This window comes from Phyllostomus discolor, chromosome 9, assembly GCF_004126475.2.
Source record: "Phyllostomus discolor isolate MPI-MPIP mPhyDis1 chromosome 9, mPhyDis1.pri.v3, whole genome shotgun sequence".
In the NCBI taxonomy this organism is placed as follows: Eukaryota; Metazoa; Chordata; class Mammalia; order Chiroptera; family Phyllostomidae; genus Phyllostomus; species Phyllostomus discolor.
In genome coordinates, this window is record NC_040911.2 from 87879795 (window position 1) to 87900469 (window position 20675).

Consider the following 20675-nt stretch of genomic DNA (forward strand, 5'->3'; position numbering starts at 1 on the left):
TTTCTCTGAGCCTCAGAATACTCATCTGCATTTATATATGCATATCCATTTTCATGCTTTCTTTACTGGACTTCTTTGAGTAAAAGCAGGTATCTCTTGGAAGAGCAAGCACACAGCAGACACGCAATCAAAATTAGCCTCAAGATATAGTAACAAGTACACAATCTAACAATAATAGCTGGCACTCATTAGGCTTCTCCATGCACCACATACTGTGTTCACACTTCACTACAGACCCACGAGGTCAGTGTGGTTTGTCCCCATTTTACATTGAGGGAACAGAGGCACAGAGAGGCCAAGGGCCAGGCCAGGGTCACACTGCTGGGAAGAGTGGAGCTGACCTGGACATGGCTCCCTGCCCGTCCCCAGGTGCTAATCTTCCTTCCTGAATTCCCAGCCCACAGGAGAGCTTGCTCCTGGAAGTGTTTGCGAAGGAGATCCCAGTCTTGGGAGCCCCGCTTGGTTTCAGCACCACGGACAGCACTTCATGGCCTCCTGGCTGGAGCTGAGGGGCTAAGGGAAGAGAACGGAGCCTCAGCTGTGCCTGAGGACTGTGTGGCAGGTTATTTTCAGGGGGGTGAGACCCTTTACCTCAGTTTCACAATGTGGAGACAGCAGGGCTCTGGATGAGCCAGCAGAGGGGTCCACCCTCTCCCTGACTCACTGAGTCTGCTGGACACAGAGGACCTTCCTCATGGGAGGAAAGGAGCCAAGGCACCATACCTGGGTCCCAGCATCACCATGCACCGCTGTCACCATGGCAACGGTAGAAGATGCACTTCTAAAGTGCTGGCAGCAGCGACCCCAGGCTGACTTGGCCTGGGGAAGCCCAGGGGCTGAGTTTGAAGGGGCCTAGGGTCACCACTTGCTCAACTCTCCTTCCAGCCCATTGTACAGATGGGGAAACTGAGGGTCAGAGAAAGGAAGACTGTACTCCTGGGATGTACAAGCTGGAAGGTTCCCAGGGATCAACTGCTCTGTTGCTCCATTATATAGATGAGGAAACTGAGTCAAAGGGACCATCCTCAGGGAGACCCGCAACAGGTACCCTCTGCACTTGCCTTCTAGAGGAGTCACTTCATTTCTTTCCTCACACGCGCCATAACACAAACACATGTGTTCTTTGTGTGTTTGGTCTCTTCCCCGCTTGGAGAGGAACGGGGCCTCCCGTTCGTGGGGCCGGGACTGTGGGTTCACGGCCAGGTCCCAGCGCTGGTCCCAGGGCTTGGTGGTCAGAGTGTGGGCTCTGAGGCTAGTTAGTCTGGTTTCCACTCCCAGCGCAGTCACCTACTGGCTCTGAGGCCTCAGGTAGGTCACATCTCCCCCCCACCCCCGAGGCTCAGTTTCTTCATCTGTGAAATGCACAGCGTGATGGCACCTGCCTCACAGGCTGGTTATTTGCTCAGGGGGCACGAGCACTGCGTCTGAGAGTGGTGAGTGCCAGCCAGTGCCAAGCTGCTGTCCTTGTCACCAGTGGACGGTGCTTGATGAACGGTGGATGGGTGAGCAGAGCCACCCATCAGTGTGGGCTTTCCTTCAGGACATCAGGGGCGGCCGCCTCCTGCGTCTGTCATGGGTTTTTCACTCCGGTGGATATCTACTCTCCTGCCTTGTCGAGGGTCTTGAACTTCAGCACACATTGGAATCCCTTGGAGGGACTGGACGATACAGATTCCTGGCCCCACAAGACCCCTGGGATCCAACCCTCTGTGGGCAGAGTTCAGGGTCTGCGTAATTGTGGGCGCCCATGCTTGTCATTGGTAGCTGGAGCCATGGCTGCCTCGCGGAGTTCAGCAATGGGCCTAGTGAACTAGTGAGGCAGCCCTGTTCACCCTCAGCAGGATCGCAGGCCTCGCTCCACAGGTGCTGAGAGACTGAGCAAGGTGCTGGGCCCGGGGGAGGGGAGGATGAACCCAGGAGGAAGGCCTCCTGGAAGCTCTAGTGTTTCAGCCAGACCTTGAAGAGTGGGGAGCATGTCACCCCGCTGAGACTAACAGATGGCTCCGTGGATGGGGGAGCAGCACGCACCGAGTGGTGGAGGCAGGAAAAGCAGGTTGTGCCTGGTGTGTGGTGTGGGGTGAGCTAGTAGATAGCATATGCAGAGAAGTAGGTGAGGTTTGTCTGGATCGCCAGGGGCCTCAAGTGGTACGTCTTGTGCGGGGTCCTTCCTTCCTCTGTTTCCCTTCCGTCGCTTGAAGGTCTTAGGACCCATTTGCTCCACTTCCAGACCCCAGTTATCTCCCTCCCCAGTTCTTCTCCACCCACCTCTCTCCTCTTAAAACCCTTCGCACCCTGACCTTGAAATCTGTTCTCATGAAGTGAATCTTCACTGACATCACAGTAGCCAAAGATGGGATGACCTGGTGGAGGGGGGGACCTGGGGGTGGGCATGTGTGTTGTCACAGGGGCTTTCACCACGTAACTCAAGGCCAGGGCGCCAGTGGTGGAAGCTCAGGTGTGATGGATGGACCAGGGGCAGCCAGGGTGGCCGTGGTACCTTTCCATGGCTCCTTGTGAAGACAAAAAAGGATGATGGATATCGTGTCCATCACTTATCCTGGCACATAGTAGGTGTTCATTAAATAATGTGCTCACATGTCATGATTTTCCCAGGTCAGTTCTGGAGTAATTATGAACAGCTTCCCTTCAGCTTTGTAAGTGTCCCGGTTTGGATGACGAAGTATATGTGGCCATTGTGTCAATAAATAACAGCTATTTCTTGGGAAGCTGAACTCCCCAAGGTAGTTCTGGGAAAGCAGCAGCCCCAGGAGATGGGCTGCCTTCCCCACACTGATGTCCTCCCCACCCCAGCCTCAGGTTCCTGTCCCTGGAGGAACAGCCCCCCCGGGCACAGCAGTGCTCACAGCAGCCCCTCATCCCCACAGGCTCCCCAGCAAGCGAGGGCCCCAGCGTCTCACAGTTGCCGCAATTTCAGCCCGTGGATCCCGGGTGGCTGCTTGATTTCCCCAGACGTGTCCCTAGAGGAGATACCTGGGGACAGGAAAGTACTCTATGCAGGGAGGCAGGAGGCTGGCGTGTGCCAAGGCTGGTTAGTCCCCTCGCTCAGCTTGGCCTTGGGCCCGTCTGGCCCCGCCATGCTCTTGACTGCAGTTCTTGTGTGCCGGAGAGGCAGTCCCCGTGTGGATGTTGGGGCACCAAGGGGGCAGTAGGTGAGTGCCTCGGCGGGCTGCGGGAGGCGGGAGCAAGCACCTGGGTCACAGTGAGGGCAGTCCCTGCTGGCAGGGTGACATCCTTCAATACCGTCCACCCTCCCGGCCCCAGGGACCTTCCCTCCCCTGCCTTGCAGCTGCCCCGTTGACCTTCCTGAGACTCAGGATTCAGCTCCCTCGGAGACCTGGACTTGCAGGTGCTTGTTAAGAACTGTACGCCTCACTTTCCTGGTCTATAAATGGGCCTGATGTTCCTCACCTGTGGTTTCTGCGGCGGGGGGGGGGGGGAATCACGTGGCATGACGGCTGACAAGGGGCTTGTCCACTGTACCAGCCGGTGACATGCCTTTGTTTCCACAAGCATCAGCACATAGTAGGTGTGCAGTGAGCGCCTCCTAGCACATGGCAGGCAGGTGATGTGTGCTGAGGGGCCCTGTCTTCCCCCTGCAGAGGCCAGAGGGGAGCACACTCACTGCCTGACTCCTCCTCCTTTCTCTGAGGCCCCTGCTGCCCCCAGAGGCTGGTCTTGAGTGAGTGGGGGCGGTGGGTGGGGGGGGGGGCAAGTCCTGCCACCGGAGACCCTACCCTGCTTGTCAGCACCGTGAGCTCCTGACTGAGGAGCCCCAAAGGCCTGAGGGGACAGATGCCAGTCAGGGCAGCTACAGTGGGGGTTGGGGGGCTCAGTGAGCCCAGCAGACGGAAGTTTTAATCCCAACTCTAACTTATGCTGGCTGTCTGACCTCTAGCAGGTCATTCCACCTCTCTGAGCTTCCAGTTTCCTGTCTGTAAAACGGGGACAATAGAAGAGTTCACAAAACTGGGGGGACCCAGTGCCTGGCACAGAGGGGCGAGGAGCACCTGCTGCCGCCACTGGGATTAGCTGGTTGGCAGGACCTGGCATGTCGTCGTAATGGTGCTGTAAATGGCAGACCCCCTACAAGACAATAGGGGAATCTCTAGGTCCCGTTCTTTCATTTACTCAACAAATATTTATTGAGCATCTACTATGGCCCAGTCACTGGGCTGGGGGCTGTGGAAAAGTGTCTTCCCGCCTGGGCTTGCTTTACGGATAGGGCTTATCTGAACCAGCCAGGAGGTACAATGTAGTTCAGCATCGGCTGGTGATACGTGCTGCAAAGCAGGCCAAAGGGTGGGGCAGAGAGTGAGGCAAGGGCAGCCGGGGGGCCTGGGTCCAGGTCCAAGACAGCCTCTCTGGGGAGGTGACGTTTGACAGAGACCTCGAGGAAATGAGGAGCCATGTGGGTGTTCCGGGGACAGCAGGTGCAAAGGGCCTGGGGTGGGAATGGTTATGACCGAAGAACAGCTGGGAGTCCGGTGTGGAGGGGCAGAGGGCTTGGTGGGGAGAGAGGTGGGAGGTGAGGTCCGAGGGGCGCCGGGCACAGACTGTGTGGGGCCCTCGCTCTGGGTGAGATGAGAGTCCTGCTGGGCTTCAAGCAGCGACGTGTGTCTCCACGGACCCTCGGCTGCGGCGTGGAAACCAGGCTGAAGGGATCGAGGGCCGAGGGGGGGAGGCTGAGGCGAGGCACTGTTCTGGTGCGGGAGAAGGATGGCGATGGCTGGGCCAGGGGGCGGGGGCGCGGTGGCGAGGGCTGGCTGGATCCTGGGGACGTTCTGAAGGTACAACAGCAGGACTTCCGGGTGGACTGACTGTGGGGAGGGAGACCGGGAGGAGGGGAGGGAGAGAGGAGCGAGGAGGAAAGACAGAGAGAGGGGTTAGTCCGTGACCTGGACGAGGTCACCTGTGTGGAGAGAAAGGGTACTGAGCCAGGGGCCCCCGTGGTCACTTCGGGGAGCAAAGTTTGGGTGACTGGAAATGTGCGTGGTGAACTGAATATCAGAATGTAGGTCTCGGTTATAAATATGGCATAACGTAACATAAAGACATAAAGAAGAATAAAACCTTTTCTGTCATGAACTCTGATGGGAGGGGCCGCAGAAATGAGTGGGGAGGCAGGAGGCCCCGGTTCCATGCCGGCTCCCCGTGGCCGTTGCGTGGACTTGCCTGGCTGCCTGCCCTCCCTGGGCCTCCGGTTCCTTTCGGAAGATCTGGTTCTGACTCCAGTGGATCATCCTGCAGGCCTCTCCCCGGAGGCTCCGGGGGACCTGCAGGTGTGGCAGTCAAGCAGGGGGCCGGTGGGGTCCTGGTGAGCTCAGACCTGAGCTGCTCTCCTGGAGGGGTTTGCGGACAGGGCAGCCATGGCTGAGAGGAGGGACCCGTGTGGGACCCTGTGCTCCCATTCTGCCCTGTGGCAGCTCCTGCTGGGGGGACTGAGAAGGGGTGGCTCCCACAGGGGGCGCAGTGACCTCAAGCTGGGCCTTTGTCCCGGCAAAGCAGCTGAGCCAGCACCTGAGCTTGGCTTGGCTGTTTCCCAGGTGCAGCTCCTCCGGGGCCCGGCCTGGTGGAGGAAGTCCCATCTGCCTCCCCGCAACCATGCCTTTCGCTGCCTTTCCTCCACAGTGGGCAGAAGTGTCTCCAGTAAGCCCCTGGCCACAGGACTCAGCATGTGGCAGTGATGAGGGCCTCAGGGCTCATTGTACTGCTGGGGAAACTGAGGCCTTGTGTGGGAGAGACACCCTGACCACAGGAGCTGAGACTTGAACCTGGGACCACCGCTTTGCCATTCAGGGCTCTGTCCTCCCCAACCCGACTCCTGCCTTTTTCTTTCCTTTCCCACAACCTTTGTCAAAGTTCGGTAGGGAAAAGGGGGAAAGCTCTTGAGGCAGGCTGACCTGGGTGCCGAACGTACATCTGCCACTCACTTGCTGTGTGACCCTAGGTGAGCTGCTCAACCTCTCTGAGTCTCAGTCTCCTTCCTAGCCAAATGGAGTAATGATGACAGTATGTTGGGGCTGTGGGGAGGAGCAAACTGGACACTCTTTGTGGACCTGGACCAACAGACAGTCCTTGACAGGTGCCAGTCTCGTCTGGGTCGTCCAGTGGGAGGAGGAGACGCCCAGAGTGTACGTGAAGGTCATGCCGAGAGCATTTCCACCTGATGCCGCTCTCGGGGTGATCACACGAAGCACACATTGGGTCTGTCTCAGAGGGCCCGGGCCCCCAGAACATGTCTGGAGAAAAGGCTGGAACTCCAGTGCCTGGGAGGCCGGGAGGCTCCCTCTGTGCTCCACTCGAGGTCTCCTTCTCCACGCCCCTCCTGGCCCTGGGTGCTGGGGCCTTGCGATGCAGCCACCACTGTCCTGGTTGGTGGGCAACGGTTCCAGGCAGGTCAGAGCCAGCCCCAGCACGAACGGTCTCCCCAGTGTGAGTAGCGGCTCACTGGGGCGTGGCAGCGCTGGCGTCATCATCGAGCCTGCCTGGTTCCAGGAGGTTCCAGGAGCATGTGACGGAGCAGGGAGTGCCTGCATCCGCCCCCACACTGCGGTGTCTCCCTCCCTTCCCAGCTACACCAACCGCGGGTAGACCGTGCCCACCGCCTCCGCTTACTCCTGAACCCACGGCTTCTGCCTTTTGTTTCCACGCTGCCCGCAGCTGCCCCACTCCCTCCTCCTCTTCCCGGCCGAGCTGCTCAGGGGTGGGTGGTGCTCACCGACTCCAGTTACTCCTCACGCACTGCAGCCTGTATCTCACCCCATCCCTCTGTGGTCCTCGTTTTCCCCAAGGCCACCGGGACCTCCTTGGTTCGTCCCAGTCCTCACCTCCCCCAGGCTCTGAGCGGTGGTACAGGCCCCCGACCATGCCCCCAACAGCTCGCTGGACCTGTGACAGCCCCCACCTTTCTGGCGGTGGCAGCTCCACCTCACCACCTTGCTGGCTTCTCCTCCTCCGTCATTCCCTTCAGTGTTTCTCTTTCCCAGGGTATTGTCCTGGCTGCCTTGTCTTCTCAGACCACGCCCTCTCCAGGACTCATCCTCTGCCACTGCTTCAACGTCCCGGCGAGCACCCACAGTCCCCAAGCTGCCAGCTCCAACCTTGGCTTTTCCCCAGAGCTCTCACGCGTGGCGTTCCTTATGTACCGGAAGCATCTTACTCAGCACGTCCGAAGTGACCTCAGCACTCCCGCCCGGGCCTGCCCCTGCCGCTCTGCCCCCTGCGGGGTGAGGGGCACCCTCGTCCTCTGCATGGACCCTGACGGCTACACCCCAGCATTCCCGTGCCCCCTTTCTAAATAACAGCTTTCTTGGGATACAGTTTACACGCCATAAAGTTTATTTATTTTAAGCATTCCTTTGAGTTTTAATGAATTTATACAGTTGTGCAACCGACACCGCAATCCAAAGGTGTCCTTGTGCGCGTTTGTAGTCAGTCCCCACTCACACCCTGGGCCCCAGACAGCCACCGGTTGGTCCAGTTTGCCTTTTCTAGGAAGGGCATGTAAATGGAAACGTACAACATGTAGTCTTAGTGTCTAGCTTCCTCCACCCAGCAATTATTTCTTCTGTTCATCTCTGTCCTTGTATGTATCAGCACTTCATTCTGTCCTGGTGCTGGTAGAACTCTTTATGGAGATAGTAGAGCATTCTGTTTATCTGTTCACTAGGCTTTGGATTTGGGGCTCTTATGGATAACGCTGCTGTGAACATCCACATACAAGTCTTCATGGGGACACATGCTTTTGTTTGTCCCGCATTCCTCCCTTGTTTCCACCATCCTACCGAATCCCGATTTCCACTGGGGAGCCATGTGGTCCCAGGGAACTGACTCTTCTTCCCCGACTCAGGGATTGAGCGTGTGACCCTGGTTAAGCCAATCAGTGTGTTCCATTCCCCAGGCATGATGATTGGTTCCTGGACAGGCATGTGACATAAGCAAGTCCAATCAGAGTGGCTCTTAGGAAGAGATGTCCTTCCTCATGCCCCAATGGTGTTCTTTGCCAGGAACGGCCACAGCCACTTTGTGTGCGTGCAGGAAGCCAGAGTTGGGATGCAGCTGACGTGGAGAAAGGCTGGGATGAGAAGACAGCAAAACAGAGTTGACACCATGATTGAACTATGCCTGAAGTCCACCAAAATTCTGGATTTCTTTTCAGTTATATGGGTTAATCCGTTCACTTTATTGTTACAGACAGCTTGAGATGCGTTTCTTGTTATTATTGCTGATAGCCCAGGGATCAGCAGGCAATGGCCATGGCCTACCTGTTCTTATCAAAAGTTTGTTGGAACACAGCCCCGCCCACCCACTTATGTACTGTCTCTGGCAGCCTTGGCACACTGAGTGGCCTGCAAGCCTAAAATACTTACCGTTGGTCCTTTAAGAAAAAGTTTGCCGGAAGGTTGGTGCTTTAGTCCTCCCCCACCCTTATCCACAGCTTTGCTTTCTGTGGTTTCAGTTACCCATGGCCAACCACAGAAAATGGTAAATGAAAAATTCCAGAAATAACAGTTCGTAGGTTTCAAGTTGTACCATGAGCCCTTGGGCCCTGCCGCTCTGTCCCACCCGGGTCCGGAATCTTCCCTTTGTCCGGCATCCCCATGCTATGTGCGCTGCCCGTCTGCCGGTCACTTAAGAGCCGTTGTGGTTACCAATCCACTGTCCCAGTATCTCAGCGCCCCTGCCAGAGGGGCCCTTATTTTGCTTGATGACGGCCCCAAAGCACAGCAGTGAGGCTGGCGATGCGGACACGCCAGAGCGAAGCTCACTGAGAGAACGCCTCCTTTAAGGGAAAAGTGAGCACAGCACAATAAGATATTTTGAAAAAGAGACCACATTCGCATAACTTTTATTACAGAATATTATTATAATCCCTGTGTTTTATTATGAGTTATTGTTAATTTTTTATTGTGCCTGATTTACAACTTAACTTTCATCATAGGTACGTATGTATAGGAAAAGACAAATATGTAGGGTTTCAGGCACTGCCAGAGGTTTCAGGCCCCACTGAGGGTTCTGGCACGTCCCCCCAAGGACGAGGGGAACTGCTGTATTCACTGTGTCCCCCAGTCGCTTGGAGCAGGAGCCTGGGGGTCGCCTTAGCCTGCCTTTGTCTCATCTTCCACATCTAATCAGCCTCAAGTCCCGAACCTGCCTGTCCCCGCGCCCCCGGCCCCAGTGCCCCTGCCCCAGTAGCCCACTGTCAGCTCCCCCTGGACCACAGCGCCACTGCTAGGCTGCCCCCAAAGCTACTCATGATCTTTCTCTGACTCAAACTTGACTAAGCCCTTGACGCCCCACTGCCCCCAAGGTAAAGGCCGCACTCCCTGGACAGACTTGCAGGACCCTCAGGATGGAGCTCCACCTGCGGTTCCAGCCCTGTCTCCCCTTCCCTCCCTCCCCCTCGCCCCCTGAGCCCACAGGCCAGCTCCCCACCTGCGCAGAATTCTCACAGTTCCCCAAACATACAGACACCGCTGTGTCCCTCTTCTCCGCTCCGGCGCCCTTCCCCACTCTGTCCGCCTAGTGGGCTCCTGTGCATCCTGCAAGGCCCAGCCATGGCCTCCCCTCCTTTCTGATGTTTCCCTAACCCTCCCAGACTGCTCAGGGCTCCCGTGGGCCCCTGGGCTTCCCTCCAGGGCAGCTTCCATCCCCTTGGGCTGCCGAGTCTATTTACGTATTTGCCACCCCCACTGAGTAATTCTTACTGCCTTCCATGTGGTCTGGCTTGGGGTGTGCACAGAGTAGGGGCTCAAGAAATGTTAGTTTGTGGGGCACAGACTAGGGGCTCCCAGCCTTCTGCTCCAAAGCCACTGTAAGGAATCAGAGGGGCTCCAGACTTCGGCAAGGGAGGACTCGACGATGTTAACAAGGGGACATGGAAGGGCTGGAGCTTCCTGGGCCCCAGACAGGAGTGCCTTCAGGAAGCGCAGAGAAATGCTTTCCAAGAAGGACAAGAGGGACCAGGCAGGAGCTCGGAGAAGGATTCAGAGAAAGGAGAAGCAGGGCAGGGGAGAGGAGGCCGCTGCAGTGGCCCCGAGAGTGCAGAACAGAAATGAAGAGGTTACGGGGAAATGTCATTAGATGAAGATTTTCTGTGGCCTCCGGAAGTCATCCGGCCAGCTGAGAGGAGGCCAGGTGGCCAGTGAGGGGGCTGCTGGGTCCTGTCAGAACCACAGAAGGTTTAGGGATTTGCAAGACTGGCTCTTTGGGGGATTTGGGGAACATCTGATTTCCAAGTCCTCGAATGAGACAAATCTGGACACCAGCTGGCTGGGTCCTGGGTAAACCTTCCCAAGAAGCGGGTGTGGGCAGACCCAGGGGAGCCCTGGCCTCGGAGACCAAGCCAGCTCTGCCCTCACCCAGGGTCGGGGTGTTGGCTCAGAGCTGCGGCCCGCACCACCCTTCCAGGAGTGCGTGCTCATGCGCATCCAGTGCACAGAAAACCGGAGACCAGGCAGGTCCAAACTCCATCACAGGGCTATCGTGACAGGCAAACGAGACAGTGGCTGTGCAAGGGCCGTGCACACTGTGAAGTCTGGTGACACGGTGTCAATGCCTCCCCCTCTATGCGGCCATCCTGGACTCCCCCTGCCGAGCCGGCCACCCTGCCCACCCCCAGCTTCCCAGACTGTGTCTAAACCTCGTCCCGGCACCCGTCCGCTGCCACAGACCCTAATGTGGGACATTTGCCCCACCAGACTGGGCTCCTTGGGGGCAAGGACAAGCGCATCAGTCTTCCCCATCTGGCTCGGTGCCTGGCGCAGAGCAGGAGTTTGGCAGCTAGTTCTTAAATGACCTTGAATTGTAAAAAAGCAATTAACTCGTGGGTGCTGGATAGCCTCTGTTTATCAAAGCGGGGACCAGGTGGTACAGGGTAGGAATCTTTCCACAAAATGGCAAAAGGTTTTGTGAGTCATGGTTCAAAAAGTGTGAGCATTCGGAAGTGCGGTCTCAGGGTTGAGAATGTTAAAAGCTATCTGGTCTTGCTGCTCTCTAATAGGGTGGCCACAAGCCGCATGTGGCTATTTAAATTTCATTTCATTTAAAATGCAGTCCTGCAGTCGCACTAGGCACATTTCGGGTGCTCAGTGGCCACCTGTGGCTCATGACCACAATTGGACGGTGCAAATGAGAGCATTTCCATCCTTGCTTGGAGTCTTCGCAGACAGCACTCCTCAGGACTTGAAAATTCACATCCACATGTAGGCTTGGGCCCTGGTAATTTGGGGGAGAGAGCTGGGACCCTGGAGTCTGACCAGCCAGAGTTCGAATCTCTACTCATCCATTTTCTTGCTGTGCAGCCTGGAGCAAAGGCAGTACCGTCTTCTTCCTGGGACTCAGTGTTGTCATCTGCAGAATGGGTGACCGTACACCAGCACAGAGCTGTGAGGGTTAGAGGACAAACCTGTGTCAAGAGCTTCTTGCTATCCTGTGAGAGGAGCTGCTGTTATCCATAGGGTGGTGTCCCCAGAGCTGTCAGAGAGAGCAGACAGGCTGCCCGCATCAGAAAGGTCTTGAAACTTGGGGCTCAGATGCCCTTAGCTCCTCCCCAGTGGTCTGGGGCAGTAAGACACGACTGGCTGGGGGCGGTCGGTAGGTGAGGACAAGGCTGGAGCTGGTGAGGCAGGGGCTGGCCAGAGCCTGGGAAATCCTGGGCAGGGGCGACGAAGCTCACTCCAGATTCCCCAGGTGCTGAGTGGGGGCTTTGCAGTCCAGATTGACACACACCTTATGAACTGGGTTGACCAGAAAGTTCGTTTCGTTTTTTTCCGTATGATGGCTCTCATGGTGCTTAGTTGTCTTGAACTTCATTCGAAACAATTTTGTTAGGTTGTATTGTGACAGCTGTCAGATCAGTATGCATTAAAAAAAAACTTATTGAAATGGTGAATTTTTGTTCAGCCATTTTAATATTGAGGATGGAAGAAAATATATGACATTTTTGGCATATTATGCTTTATTATTTCAAGAAAGGTAAAAATGCAACTGAAATGCAGAAAAAGATTTTCACAGTGTATGGGGAAGGTGCTGTGACTGATCAAATGTGTCCAATGTGATTTGCAAAGTTTCTTGGTACTGTTGACGTTTTGGCCAAATCATTCTTTGCTGTGGGGCTGCCTAAGGCATTGGAAGATGTTTAGCAGCACCCCTGGCCTCTACCCACTAGAAGCCAATAGCAGGAGATAGCCGATATATTCAAATATCCAAATCAATAAAGTTATTGGTGAAAATGAAAAGTGCATCTTTTATTTTACAGAAAAAACTAAACGGACTTTTTGGCCAACCTGATAAAACTCTCTGCTGTCTACTAGCTGACTAGAGCATATTAATTAATAATAATATGAGGACTAATAGCAACTATATTTACTGAGCATTTTCTATACACCAAGCACTGTGCTAAGAGACATAATATATACATGCATTAGTTCACTTAGTCCTTTGTAATAGGTAATTATTATTCCCATTTTATAGGCAGGGAGCACTGAGGTCATTTGTTCAGGGCCACACAGCTACAAGATGGAGGAACCGGAGTCCACCAGGGCCCACTCTTTAGATAAAGTCCGAAGTCCTTTCTCACCTGGTCCTGAAGGCCTCTGCAGAGCTGGCCTCAGTTGGCCCTTAAACCTTCACCTCTGTTACGCCCCACCCATCTGCTCAAGGTCCTCAGACACCCGGGTGTCTCCTTGCTATCTGCTATCTCTGTGCCCTTGTTTATCCCTCAACCTAGAGGCCCACCCTTCCTCACCTCCTCCCTCCACAGATTCCTATTCACCCTTCAAGACCTAGTTCCAGCCCTGGCTGATGTGGCTCAGTGGGTTGAGCACTGGCCTGCAAACCAAAAGGTCGCCGGTTCAATTCCCAGTCAGGGCACATGCCTGGGTTGTGGGCCAGGTCTCCAGTTGGGAGTGTACAAGAGACAACTGATCGATGTTTCTCTCCCTTTCTCCCTCCTTTACCCTCTCTCTAAAAAACAAATTTTAAAATGTAATTAAATAAATATCCAGCTCCAGTGTGAGCCTCTTGAGGCCAAGGACTAGGTCTGTCATTTTTATATCATAATGTCCAGCATGAGGCTTGGCACGTTGGAGAGGCCTCAGTAAATTGCGGGTGGTGGACTGGAGGGCAGGGGAAGGAGGGAGTGGATGGTGAGTCTGGGTGAGTAGGTAGTTGGTGGATGGCTGGGAAAGCAGTGGGTGGCTGGTGTGTGGGTGTTGTGGATGGCATGTGGGAAGATGCGTGGCTTGTACTCAAATGCCCTGAGGAGGGACGAGGCCTGAACTGAGCACAGGGCAGTGGGCATGGAGAGGAACTGTGGTTTGAGACACTTCAGTGAGGGGCAAGTCTGGGGGAGAAGGTGATGAGCTCCATTTTGGATGTAGGGGCGTGAGGGGCTTACGGAGGGAGACCTGGGAGGCAGCAGGGTGTTGAGCCTCACCTGGGTTCAGGTGTGAGACCAGGCTGTACAGAGAGACCTGGGAGGTCCACGTGGACTCGGGACAGAGAGCTGGAGGACCAGCCATCAGAGGAGGTAGAGGAACCACAGGCCCTAAGGCAGAAGATCCAGGAAGGACACAGCCCAAGAGACGAGGGTGCTGCCCCGTCAGGAACATCCTCACATCGTTGCAGCTGGTGCATCTGGCAGCCAGTGCTGAGCCGGTGTAGGCAGGAGTCAGTGCTGGAGGCTGAGACCAGCCTGGGAGCAGTTACCCTGAGCGGGGAAACTGCACCTCCAGAGGCAGGGAGCAGGAAACGGGCAGGTTCTGTCCGAGGGCTCTGAGGCCCTCAGCGCCGCTGCAGTCAGCTGGAGAACAGGAGGGCCCACTGGTCTCCCAGCTGGCACCCTGTGGCCCCAGCCTCCGGCGTCTGGGGGGACTCGGGGGGAATTTGGGAGCTGGGTCACGTTGGACAAGTCACCTCCCCTCTCTAGGCCTCAGTTGCAGCGTCTGAAAACCAGAGTCCCGGCCACCTGCCACCTCTGCTGGGAGGAGTAACCGAGATGCGGGGGTGCGAAAAGCCCCCAGTGTGTGAGTGTGTGAGGGACGCCCACAAACACCGGTTTTAAAAACTACTTTTTCATTTCAATTCAACTTCATGAATATTTATTGAGTTTAAAGGTAAACCCATTTTTGTAAATTAAATTTTTGTACGACCAATAATATCATTTTACCTGGGGAAGCTGCTTATTATTTGAGGAGCCCGGAGTCGAAGCCTTTTGAAAAGCTCCGGTTGGTTTGTTTTTTGAGTAACAGGGATTTTGACTTTTCAAGCTTGCAGAGCGAGGCTTTCATGTGCTCCACATGTGTTTTGAAAAGATCCTCCTGGCCACTGCATAGAAAATAGACCGGGGGAGGCAGCGGGGTGCCCGGGGAGGAGGCCCGTGCAGTGGGCTGAACAAGAGATAGTGCTGGCTGGGACGGCGTGGGGGTGACACTGCGGATAAAAGGAAGGAGATCTGAGAGATGTTTAGGAAGGTTCAAAATGTAGGACATGGCCTTGGGTTTTACATACGAGGGGGTGAGGGCAAAGGAGGAAGGGGCATGGGAGCCTCCGGGCTTCTTGGTTACGGAAGAGAGGGAGCTGGTCCGGGTACCAGGTCAGGCCATGGTGCAGGAGGGCGGGGTCCCCAGAGAAGGTCACAGACCGGGCCCTGGACACATAGCGTGTGAGGCGTCCGCAGGGTGGCAGGCCGAACTGGCGGTAGGAACTTGGCTACGTGGACCTGGAGCTCCAACTGGGCTGGAGAAGAAAATGTCGATAACAGGAAGGAGGGGAATGACAATTAGTCAATAACGATTTATTCCGCAGTGAAAATATTTGTTGAGCGAAGTCTTTGCTGAGCGCCTCCACAGGCCAGGTGCTGCGCTAGGCACTGGGGATCTGGCCATCACACCGAAGAGACAAAACTCTCTGCCTCGTGGGGCTGACATTTCAGTGGGAGGGGCAGGCAGTAATCAGGGTAGATTACTCATTTGCATACCCTGTTATATAGTGGCAGGTGCCAAGGAGAACAATACGGCAGGGAGGGAAAGGCCCTGGGAATATTAGGTGCGGCGGGTGGGTGGGCGACAGGATCAGCTGATGTGGAGGCGGTGCTCCCTGGATACATTTAGGCCTCACAACCACCCTATGAGGAATTACTCCCTTTTCCGAAATGAGCAACCGAGTCACAGAGAAGGTAAAAACTTTCCCAAGGTCACCCAGCTATGTGACTGGCAGAGCCTGGATTTTACCAGGAGCTCATGCTCTTTAGTGAAGAGTGTTAACCGCTGTGCTGAACTGCCCCTCGTGGACACGGTGAGGTCTCCGCAAAGATTGGGAAGAAGGGAGGGAGGAAGGCTCACGGGCATCTGGGCACCAGCAGTCCAGGCGGAGGAAGAGCAAGGGCAGAGGCCTCGGGGCAGGGGCACGGCTGGTATGTTTAAGGGTCAGCACCAAGGCCCGTGTGGCGGGGCAGAGGGAGTCAGCCGAGAGTGAAGGGAAGACTCGGAGGCGGTGTCTGGAGGTGGTTCCTGCTGCGTCTGTAGGGCCGTCAGCTTTTACTCGAGGTGAGGTGAGGCCGTGGAGGTTGAAGAGCAGAGAGGGACAGGATCTGGCTTGTGTTCTAACCTGCTTCCTCCAGTTTCTGTGTCGGGAGCAAAAGCAGAAGCAGAGACGAGAGAGGACATGACTAATCCAGGCGAGAGATGACAGTGGCTCAGTCCTCAGTGGTGGCAGCAGTGCAGGTGGCGCATCAGCTTTTTGATACAATGTGAAGGTGGACCCGGTAGGAGTTGCTGACGGCCTGGGTGCGGAGGGTGAGGGGAAGGGAGATGTCAAGGATGGCTCCAGGGTTTGGGCCTGAGTGATGCAAGGAGGGGGTTGCCCCCACCAAGGTGGGGCAGCTGTGGGAGGAGCCACTTCGTAAAGCACTCTCCCTGTCCGTTATCCCTCTTAATCCCCTGGCTCCTCTCGGAAGCAGGGTCGAGACTGTCAGGTTACGTGGCTTGCCCCCTGTCACCTGGCCAGGAGGTGGTGGAGCCAGGGCCAGAAGCCAAGTGTGCATCACAGGGTTTGGAACTTCTGTTCATTCCTTCAGTCGGCAACTGTTTCTGGAGCACCTACTGTGTGCCAGGCACTGACTGCACTCAGTGTTGACAATGATGACCAAGGACGACGGTCCCTGCCGTCTGGAGCACCCAGTCTGATGGAGAAAGCAGGGTCAACCAATAATTATGGAGATGATTTCCTCACGTCAGCACACTAAGTGGCCAGAAGGAGAAACAGATGGACCCCACCAGCCAGGAAGCAGACCCGACCTAGCTGGGAGGTCAGGGAGGGCTTCCTGGAGGAGGTAAATGTGAAGTGCAAAGGCCTCTGGGATAGAGGGTCTGGGGGTATGTGGGGGCTTCTTGGGAAATACTCCCTGGGCCTTAGCAAAAGAACCCTGGGAGGACCGCAGATGCCTGCAGAACAGCTACCCATTTGGAAGTCAAAGAATCTTTTTTTTGTTAGTGTTGGATTGTTGTAACTGCTTTTATGAGACAGAATTCATATACCATACAATGCATTCTTTTAAAGCGTACAATTCAGTGCTTTTTAGTATATTCACAGAGTTGTGTATCCATCACCATGATCCATTTTAAAACATTTTCATTATCCCCAAAATAAACCACAAACATCTAAGCTCTCACCCGCTCCCGGTCCCCCCACTGGCAACCACTCATCCATTTTTTGTCCCTCCAGAGTCGCCTGTTCTGGACGGCTTCTAGAGGTGAATCATACCTTCTGTGGTCTTCCGTGGCTTCTTGCACTTCATAGAATGTTCCCGAGGTTCGTCCACTTCGGAAGTCCCAGAATCCAAACACCTGGCAGGGACCCGAGAGACGGTCTGCTGCTTCACCCGCCTGCTGCAAAGTGGGGGGTGCGAGAGGAGACTTGCTCTGGCCCCTCAGCAAGGAAGTGGGGGGACTCCGAGACAGGCCTCGGGACCCCCAGGTCAGGACTGCTGCCCCGCTGCCCTGCACAGGTCGCCTCCCTCCGCTGTCACCTCTTTTCCTTCCGCTCTGGGCTCTGGCCGACTTTTGCTGAAAGTGGCAGCCTGATCGGGAACACATCCCCCCCGAGCCCTGGGTTTTCACGTCTTGGCAGTTTGCACGCCCCATGGTGCATCTTGAAATCTTTTCTGCATCTTTAAGAATTCATGTCCACTAATTCAAAATTTTTTTGGAGTTTGTGGTATTTTCTTTTCCTGCTACTTAAACATTTTTCAACCAGATGGTTATGCCTGTTTGTCTTGGTTGGTGATTTTCTTTCCTTTTTTTTTTTTAAGATTTTATTTATTTATTTTTAGAGAGAAGGGACGGGAAGGAGAAAGGGAGGGAGAGAAACATCAATCAGGCCCCCAGTTGCCTCTTGCATGCCTCCAGCTGGGGGCCTGGCCTGCAACCCAGGTGTGTGCCCCGACTGGGAATAGAACCGGCAATCTTTTGGTTAGCAGGCTGGCACCCAGTGCACTGAGCCGCACCAGCCAGGGCTTGGTTGGTGATCTTTCCTCTGGAGGAGGCACAGAGGATTAAGTGCTGGGTCTTGGGGTGAGATGCTCTGCCTCTTCCTCGGTGTGTGTGCCCACGGGGAACTCCCGAAACTCCCTGAGCCTGTTTCTTCCTTTGAAAAACAGGGATAACATAGTAGAGCTGTGGGGAGAAGGAAATTTGGCCTAGCCTATTATGGGCTTGGCACAGAGTAGGAGTGGAGATAGAGAGGTTAGACAGGTAAGGCTTTCCCCGGCCCTGGGGTGACCCTGGGGAAAGGAAACCCTCCCGTACCATCAGTGGCCCCTTTCTCCACATTCCTCCTGTGACCTGACCCCTGTACCTCCCCTCCCAGGGCTGAGAGGTGGAAGCCCAGCTTCTTACGTTCTGCGCCCCCACAGAATTTGTTTCCTTCGTGTCTCAGTTTCTCCACCTGTGGAATGAGAGGGTGGAGGGCGGGGGTCTCCACTGAGGCCTCCAAGGCAGCTAAGAGGCTCCTGGAATGGAGGAGCCCTTTTCTTCCCCCAGGAGGGCCGGGTCCCTGCTGATTTAAGGATCCAAGCAGGCACAGTGGCACCTGCTCAGGAGAGGTGGGTGGCAAGGGACACCTGGCTTCTCCTTGCCTCTTGCACAAGATGTGTTATGTGGGAGGTGACAGAGGGGGTGATGTAATGCAGCTCTGAGTGCAGGGGACAGGGACAGAGCCAGGTGTTCTGCCTGCCGTGTCTTCTTCATCCTCACAGCAGCCCCCAGAGGAGGCACTCTTTTTTAAATATATTTTATTGATCATGCTGTTACAGTTGTCCCAATTTTCCCCTCTTTGCCCCGCTCCACACAGTACCCCGCCTCCCCCCAGCAATCCCCCCTTAGTTCATGTCCATGGGTCAGGCATATAAGTTTGTTGGCCTCTCCAGTACCCGTACTGTTCTTGACACCGCCCCCCCCGCCCCTCGAGCCCCCCCTGCCCCCCACTGTCTACTCTGTACCTACCAGTCACACTTTTAATCCCTTCGCCTTTCCCCCACTCTCCCCCTTCCCTCTCCCCGCTGGTAACCCTCCAAATGATCTCTATGTCTATGATTATGTTCCTGCTCTGGTTGTTTCCTTAGTTTGTTTTTTCAGATTCAGCGGTCAGTAGCTGTAAATTTGTTGTCCCTTTAATGTTCATGGTTTTGATCTTCTTTTTCCTTAAATACATCCCTTTAACATTTCATATAATAATGGCTTGGTGATGGTGACCTCCTTTAGTTTTCCTTGTCTGGGAAGCACTTTATCTGTCCTTCATTTCTAAATGAAAGCTTTGCTGGATAGAGTAATCTAGGTTGTAGGTCCTTGCTTTTCACCACTTTGAATACTTCTTGCCAGCCCCTTCTTGCCTGCAAGGTTTCTTTGGGGAAATCAGCTGGTAGTCTTATGGGCACTCCTTTGTAGGTACCTCTATCCTTTTCTTTTGCAGCTTTTAAGATTCCCTCTTTGTCTTTAACCATCGGCATTTTAATTATGATGTGTCTTGGTGTGGGCCTCTTTGGGTCCAACTTAATTGGGATTCTCTGGGCTTCCTGGACTTGTATGTCTATTTCCTTCACCCAGTTAGAGAAATTTTCTTTTATTTTTTTTTTCAAATAAGGTTTCAATTTCTTGCTGTTCCTCTTCTTTTGGCACCCCTGTGTTTTGGATATTGGTACGTTTAACATTGTCCCAGAGGTTCCTAAGCCTCTCCTCATTTTTTTTAATTCTTTTTTCTTCTGCTGTTCTGATTGAATGCTTTTTCCTTTCTTATATTCCAAATCATTGATTCTTGGCTTCATCCTCTCCACTGTTGGTTCCCTGTAGATTTCTCTTTATTTCGTCTAGCATAACCTTCATTTCTTCCCTTATGTTTTTGCCATACTCAGTGAGTTCTTTGAGCACCCTGATCACCAGTGTTTTGAACTCTGTATCTGATGGGTTGGCTATATCTAGTTCAAATGACTATTTCATTTAGTCCTTCTTCTTGAGTTTTGTTCTGTTCTTTCATTTGGGCCATGTTTCTTTGTCTCCTCAATTCGACAGCCTCCCTGCGTCTGTTTCTGTGTATTAGGTAGAGCTGCTTTGACTCCCTGTCTTAGAAAAGACACCTGTCTAGATGAATGTGGCTTCTTTACATCCTTGGTTGTCAGACTTCCCTACAGCTCGATTTTCTGACAGTTCTGGTTGTTATTTGTTTTGAGATACACTTATAATTCTCTCTGTGGCTGCGTGAAGAAGTGAAGCATGTTTACCTGTCCCTCCATCTTGACCAGAAGTGCCTCAGAGGAGGCACCGTGAATACCATTTGACAAGTGAGGAAACTGAGGCTCAGAACAGGACAGCCGTCCTTCCGAGAGTGAGCGGCTGAGCTGGGATTCGCCTCAGGACTGTGTGGCTTTCCTGACTGCCCCTGTTCAGGGAAAGTGAGGGCAAAGCAAGACAGGGGGGATCAAAGGCTTTGAAACCCAGCTTCTAGGCTGCTGTGGGGATTCTGTGGGTGGTGGGAAAGGCATCATAAATATGCATGACATGTAAATATGCCTCTGAAAAACAATGTGGGGCCCCCATGAGCCGGGAGGCTGGAGTGCTTAGAAAAATGTAGTGTTGTACACTTGGGTTTGTGTGATTGCTGCATGGTGTCTTCCTCCTCAGGGCTCCCAGGGCAAGTCCAAGTGTCTCAGGGTGGAGAGATTATCCCAGGCACTTCCTAACTGACATTCTCCCCCATTTCTGCAGGTACTGGTGCCTTCCCTTCTGCCAGCGCCTGGCGGTCCAAACCTGGTCACTGCCGGCACTGGAGGGCCCCCGTCCCACACTGGTTGCTGCCAGCTCCTCTGACTGAGTGCCTGGAGGGATGTGTGTGCCAGCCCTAGGTGCAGTGCCCACTCCTGAGGTGACACCCGCTGGTTCCCGACTGGTTGCTGTTTTCCCTCTGCACGTAGCTCCCTGGTTGGTAAGTAACTGCGTCCGCCGGCCTGGGCACACAGAATCCGGGCTGCTCACCGCCCACTCGTGCTCCACACCGCTGGGAAATGCCCAGCTCCCCCACCCACAGACACCAACATGCTGGCGGAGGGACCTCAGTGAGAGCTTTTCTGGGTCTGAGCTCAACTTACAGTTTAGCTGCTTGTC

General features: G+C 54.5%; 1 protein-coding gene across 3 annotated transcripts in view; it reads left to right on the plus strand.

The window, feature by feature from the left end:
* Positions 1 to 20675, plus strand: part of DLGAP4 (DLG associated protein 4) — a 192320-nt gene that overhangs the window by 39717 nt on the left and 131928 nt on the right. For all 3 annotated transcript variants that reach the window (XM_028523757.2, XM_036009795.1, XM_036009794.1), the window contains exon 2: positions 20280 to 20496. The gene's annotated coding sequence lies outside the window, so the exon portion shown is untranslated. The remainder of the gene's footprint in view (positions 1 to 20279; positions 20497 to 20675) is intronic.